Source organism: Solanum tuberosum, unplaced genomic scaffold (assembly GCF_000226075.1).
Source record: "Solanum tuberosum cultivar DM 1-3 516 R44 unplaced genomic scaffold, SolTub_3.0 scf00137, whole genome shotgun sequence".
Taxonomy (NCBI): Eukaryota; Viridiplantae; Streptophyta; class Magnoliopsida; order Solanales; family Solanaceae; genus Solanum; species Solanum tuberosum.
The window spans coordinates 185,917-193,252 of record NW_006239066.1 but is presented as its reverse complement, the minus strand read 5'-3'; positions in this window follow the sequence as shown (position 1 = coordinate 193,252).

Below are 7,336 nucleotides of genomic sequence, written 5' to 3'. Positions count from 1 at the left end.
ATTAGAGAGGCCCAGTACACATCACTAAGATAAGATAATTGCAAATGAGTAAAAATTACTAATTACAAGTTTGGGATTCGGAAAACCAACCTTAGAAGCCGAATAAATAAGTTGTAACGCTAGGCGGCAACGATATCCACTTCGAACACACAATCGACGACCAAAAAGTAGTAAAAACACAAAAATATGGGAAATTATAGTGCGGGTGTGAGTTTGGGAAGTTTAAAAGTAAGGGAATGTGAAAGATTTTGTACTTTTAAACTTTTGGCCTTTAAAACCATCAGTTCTCACCCATTCGGCGACATTAGTTTTGCTCGCCGACCCACTGGGCGACACGCCGAGTGGGCATTTATCTTGCTGAGTTTTACATGACCTCCAGTTAATGCGAGGGTCCAAACGGCGGACAAAGTCGTGATCGTCGACCTATTCGGCGACACGCCGATTTGCTCCTGGGCTCACCGAGTCTTATAGACTCCAACCTTACAAAATCTTGAGTCCAACGGCGGTCCAAGTCGGGTTCACCAACCTCTTCGGCGAGTCGCTGACTGGACATTTAGCTCACCAATTTGTACTTTCCACACAATCATTCCACACTTTAACCTGCACAATCAACACACGATTATTTTAAAAACAAAATGAAAGCAGTAAAACTTGGGTTGCCTCCCAAGAAGCGCCTTAGTTAACATCGTGGCAAGACGCAATTTCCCACTCAATTTTGATTTGTGGGGCAGAGAAGAGACAACACATAACCCATTTGGGTCTCCAGTAGCTGAATAGACATGGAATATGAAGCAGTCATCTGATTCAGCAATGAGAAATTCTCTTTTATCTCATTCAACACTTTGTCGTGTTCTTTGACTTTGTGAAGAATGAGTGAGAGTATCTCTTCTGTTTTTACACCCTCTTATTCCTTGAACTTTCTACGCTCATGAGGAGGAATGTAACGATCTTTCTTTTCGTACGGTACCTCTAATTCCATAATTTGTTTGGCAACAAGATCCAGCTGAGTCAACAATGTGGCCAAAAATCTGGTCCTTCTCAGTCTCCTTATTGGTTTTGGCCATATGATCAAGGAGTTAGGCTGCTATTGCATAGGGTAGTCGTGTGAGACCACCAGAAGATATTTGGTCAGCCAATCCTCTGTTCTCTGGACCAAGACCTCTGTAGAAACAGTCCAGTAGCATTTAGTAGCATTTTATCTGAGATTCCATGAGCTAGGCATTGTAGCAGTAGTGACTTAAATCTCAGCCACAACTCATGGATTAACTCACCTTCCAATTGCCTGAAACTTAGGATGTTATCCCTAAGAATCATCATTCTCAAAGGAGGGTGGTCCATTTGGTCATCTCTGCTACGAGACATGCTCATTTCTTCAGTTCTAAACAAACAACAGGAAAACCAAAACTAAGAGTAAGTAGATTCAACTATGACTAACAAGAAAAAAATTCAACTTAAATAAAAGAATCTTAACTAACACCACTCCTCGGCTGTGGCGCCATTTTGATTAATGTTTCAAGGACACTTCTTCCAATTCTAAGCGTTAACGATCGTTAGTCAGTATAATAACCCAACTAAATAAGTTGGGGTCGAATACCACAGGAAGCGGTACGTGTTTAAGATTTAATCGGTAAGTCCAAACATGTTCGAATCAGTCATAGAAATAGACATTATCGAATAAAAACATAATTCAAATCAAGGGGTGACACGAATGTCAACTAAAGGGGTTTTGGTTTTAGTTATCAACTATAGCAGCAACAAATTAACACAAAAATAACAATAGAGAGACAGGTTCTTGGGATGTGATTAGATTACGGGCTATTACAGACAAATGGGTAATTGCACCTGTTAGAAAATAGTTGTAAATCAACAAGCATGCAAAATAAGAACATCCTACGCTTTAGTCCATTCACTCTCTCGAGTTGAATGTGTGGAAAAGGGTTTAGGATTCACTCTCTCGAGCTGAACCAATGACAACCCAATACCCACATACCATCAATCTCTCGAGCAAGCCAAAAATACAAAGGTAGAACTGCATTTGCAACTACAATTCTTTAATTTAAACCACAATTACTGATTGAAATCACTTCTAAACAGCAATTACACTAACAATTAGCAACGCCCATTAGCTAAATCAACCCATAATCACATAATCACACCCCAAGAATTAGGGTTTTTGCTAGACATCATAAAAAGATAGAAACCATTACTAAATTGTGTTTCCATCCACTGGGTACGATTAATTTCATCTTTACAAAGTTCCAAATTGAAGAATCTCAAAGACCCACTTCCAATTTCTCAAAAATAGAAAACTTTAATTCTTCAAAACTAAGGAAAACTTGTCTCTCAGTTCAGAATACTCAGTATTCAAAAATAAGATACTTGATAATGATAAAAGCTTTATAGATTAAATGTTCAAAAATGTATTTATAGTCTCCAAAAATATGTTGCGAAGGTCCATTTGGCGCAATAAGTCGGGCTCACTGATCTATTCGGCGATGCGCCCTTTAGCCAATTTCATCGCCTTTTTGTCTTGGGCTTCAGCATCCTCCAGGTCTGTAACTTAGGGCGATATATCACTGCATCGTGGAACCACTCGGCAATCCTCCGACTGCTCATTTCTCTCACCGACTTGACTTTCACCTTCAGGGCTTGGCACAATAGAACTTTAGGCGATCAAATGGCCACTCGACGACTCGCAAATGGACTTGGCGATCACCAGGCTCTCTTTTCTTCCTTCTTTCAGCTCATTTCTTTCCGTTTTGTAGCTTAGTATCGTTGCTTTGTTCCTTAATCCAAATACCTAGAAATCAAGGATTTTACATCAGTTATTTGCACAAAATAAGCATTTGAGGATACTAAACCTATACAAATAAAGCCCTAAATGAGTCCAAATCTAGGACTCATCACTTGTACGCCATTAGGTTGGTGGTGGCATTGGCATCCCAGAACAACTTTCTCTGCTTCAATAGGTTCTTTTATAGGTGGCAAAACCTCAACAGTTAGAGTAACAGTTGCTGGAATTTCAGACCTTGGAGCTACATCTTCAGATTCATCATAGCATAGAACTTGACTAAACAACTCTTCATCCCAGTTCCAAGTATTGTCTTCATCAAAAACAACATCTCTACTAGTCAGTATCCTTTTTGTCAAAGGATTAAATAGCTTGTACGCCATCAGGTTGGTGGTGGCACTGGCATCCCAGAGCAACTTTCTCTGCTTCGATAGGTTCTTTTGTAGGTGGGAAAACCTTAACAGTTGGAGCAGTAGTTGTTGGAATTTCAGACCTTGGAGCTACATCTTCGGATTCATCATCGCATAGAACTTGACTAGACAACTCTTCATCCCAGTTCCAAGTATTGTCTTCATAAAAAAACATCTCTACTGGTCACTATACTTTTTGTCAAAAGATTAAATAGCTTGTACGCCATCAGGTTGGTGGTGGCACTGGCAGCCCACAACAATTTTCTCTACTTCGATAGGTTCTTTTGTAGGTGGCAAAACCTCAACAGTTGGAGCAACAGCTACTGGAATTTCAGACCTTGGAGCTACATCTTCAGATTCATCATTGCATAGAACTTGACTAGACAACTCTTCATCCCAGTTCCAAGTATTGTTTCATCAAAAACAACATCTCTACTAGTCACTATCCTTTTTGTCAAAGGATTAAATAGATTGTACGTCTTGGACGTCTCGCTAAGACCAAGAAAGACACACTTAACACCTTTATCATCAAGTTTCTTTCTTTTTACATCTGGGACAAGTGCATAGGAAATGCAGCCAAATTTTTTGAAGTGATCTACAGTCGGTTTCCTTCCACTCCAAGCCTGTTGTAGTGTCACATCTCGAAGAGCAAAAGTAGGACTTTTATTCAAGATGTGGATGCTCCAATTTACTATTTCCAGCCAAAATGCCTTCGGAACTCTTCCACGAGCCAGCAAGCTTCGAACCATGTCAAGAATGGTTCTGTTCTTTCTCTCCGATACACCATTTTGTTGAGGTGTATATGTTGTTGTGAGCTCTTTTCGAATGCCACAAGACTCACAAATTCTTCAAATGCCTTAGAGCAATATTTACCTCCACTATCTGTTCGAAGGCTTTTTATGGTCTTCCCTGTCTCATTCTTCACATGGGCTTTGAAATTTTTAAATATATTAAAAGCCTCTGATTTTTCCTTCAAAAAATATACCCAAGTCTTTCGGGAATAATCATCAATAAAGGTAATAAAATACCTTTTGCCTCCATTAGATATTGGTGTTATTGACCCACAAATGTCTGAGTGAACCAACTCCAAACATCTCTTTTGCTCGCTATGACTTGCCTTTCGGAAATTGAGACCGATGTTGTTTGCCAACAACACATTCTTCACAGACTTGAGAAGGAACAACAATTTTAGGAAGGCCCGTCACCATATTCTTCTTCTGAAGGATCTTAAAACCACCAAAATTTAGATGACCATATCAAAAATGCCACAACCATGCAGGGTCTTTCACTTCCGCCATAATTTTTTTTTTGACATTTCCAATCTTCAAAGGGAACAACCTATTATGACTCATTTTCACAATAGCAATAACTCCTCTAGAAGGATCAGAAATTTCAAAAGAATCGTTCCTAAGGGTGATGACATATCATTTTTCTAACAATTGACCAGCACTCAATAAATTATTTTTCAAAGCAGGAACATAAAACACATTAGATATTGTTTCCACACACCCATTCTTGATTCTAAAATTGATATTACCCTTCCCCATTACATTCACAATGGAGAGATCACCAAAACCAACCGTCGAATGGAAGCTTTCATTTAAATAAGAGAAAGAAGACTTACTTCCAGTCATATGGTAACTGCAGCCAGTATCCAAATACCAAATAGCTTGCTCCTCAGGCTCATTTTCGATATGGACTGCCATTAACAATGTTTCTCCTTCATTGTTCTCAATAAAATTTGACTTTTCTTCTTTCTCACTAAGCAACCTAGTACGACATTCAGAACGATAATGGCCAAATTTATGACAGCGATAACATTCTACCTTAGATTTGTCAAAATCTTTTTCTCTGCCTTTGACATAGTCATCATTGGCTCTAAAATTCCTACTGCAATCTTTGTTGCCACCATCCCTATTCCCTCGATCTCCTCTCCCTCTTCCTCTAAATCTACTCCTTCCTCTAGAATTGGAAGAAATAAAAGTAAAAGCCTTCAAGGCCTTCTCCTCAAAATTTTAACTTCGGTTCATCTTTTGCTCATGTACCAACAAGGAGCTTTGCAATTCGTCAAGTGACAAAACATCTATGTCTTTTGACTTCTCAATCGAGCATACAACATAATCATATCTCAGTGACAAGGAACGCATTATCTTTTCAATAATTGTGACATCGTTCATTTTCTATTCATGAAATCGCATCTTGTTGCTTATCTCCATAGTTCTAGTGCAATAGCTAGTGAAATCCCTCCTCAAGGCTTGAAGCTATGCTCTCTTCACTCTTGTAGTACCTTGATACTTCTTTTTCATGGAGTCTCATATATCTTTGGAAGGTTCTTTGCAAAGAATAGTTTCCAAGATAAAGTGCTCAATAGCCTGAAAGAGGTCATTTTTGGCCTTCAAATCTTTCAGCTTTCTTCCTTCAAACTCTGTCTTTTGAGCATTCGTCAAAGCTTGTCCTTCCACTGGAGCGCCATTCCATCCTCGACAATTGATCAATACTTCTTTGACCGTAAAAAGTTTTCCATCAGCATACTCCAATGGTCATAGTGACCATCAAAACGAGGGATGTTTGCTTGCACAAAGTTGCTCTTTGAAGCCATAGATGAATAATGAATTTCTGGGTGAACTCTCCTCACATGTGTTTTTTTCTAGATTACACCTAGCTCTGATACCATTGATAGAAAATAACAAATAGAACTATGAAGAAAGCAGATTGAAATAAGGAATAGAAGATTGCACAACTCTCTTATCTTCAATAGCAATCAGGATAAGTCAATATATAGACTTTTACAAAGAGTTTTCTGTTATGCATAAAACCCATAAACCACTACTACTAGGACTCCTAACTGACGCTACTAACTCACTAAGAATCTGCCCACTTTATAATAATTAGGAGTTGAACATTTCAACAAAATAAAAATGCCAACAAACATTAAATAAATGAGTGGATGTTTGACAATCGATCAACTGGCTCTCAGGAATCCACTTGGATAGAACATGCTTCTCCTCGGAGGTCCTAAGGATGCATGTGAAGCAGCGAAACACTTTAGTCCAGCTCCAAGTTTTTCCTAGTAAGGTTTTAGCGAGACACATTATCTATGGACATCTAAGGGGCAGCGTTATAAAATTGTATGGTGTGGATGTCCACTACACCAAGAAGTTACTATCACTAATTATCTCCATTACTTCCTTCCATTGTGTAGATAACCTCCACCTCTATGATCGTCATTCTTGTAATCTTACACCTCCATAACCTCCTCCATTATCTTCATGATTAATATCATGTTTATGAATAATGACTAACCTTTGGTATGCCCCTATGTAACACTATACATAGAGGCATAAGAGTTCATATTGTAAATACTTGGATACTTGGAAGAATAAAAAAAACTTTCATCTCTTGTCTCTCTATTTCTATTGCATTCATCTTCTGTATTTTTTGTCTTATTTTGCTTTAATTTTACAACGCATGATTATGTGCTTAAGTATGTCATAGTTTGAAAAACTTTCTATTTCTACTTATTTTGACTATTGAGGGAGTTGGATAGGCCCGATGTAGAGAGATGAGTATATTTTTAGGAAATTTTATATGGTACAACAAAGATGTATTAAATATTTCTTATTCATAATTATATATTTTTTAAAATTATAATTTATAATTATTCTTTGTTCTCTTTAGCTTCTCTCTTTCTCGCTCTTTTTTTCTTACCACCTTTATTTTCCGACCTTTATGTTATCTTTTTATTAATTTTTCCCTGTAAGTTTTGCATTTTCTTCCCTTGTATCCTTGTTAATTGCTTTGGTTTATGTGTTAAAGTTCAAGGGAATTTTTTTATTCTTAAACTTCAAGATCTAATCTTTGTCTTGTATTTAATTGTTTTAGATTTAATTTCAAGTTTTGAGCTTCTCTATTAAATTACCTCTTTAATGCATTCCCTTTCTTTTAGTGTATGTCGGTTCTAAGTATCAAATGATATAAATTCGTAACAATTGATAAGTAATGGTTATGTAAGTGGAATTGGAATATATGAATATAGTTTTATGTACTTTTAATTTGTAATTTTGTATACACTTGGACCATTTTGCCTAATAGTTGCTAAATATCAAAATTATCTAAAACCCAAATTATAGTATAT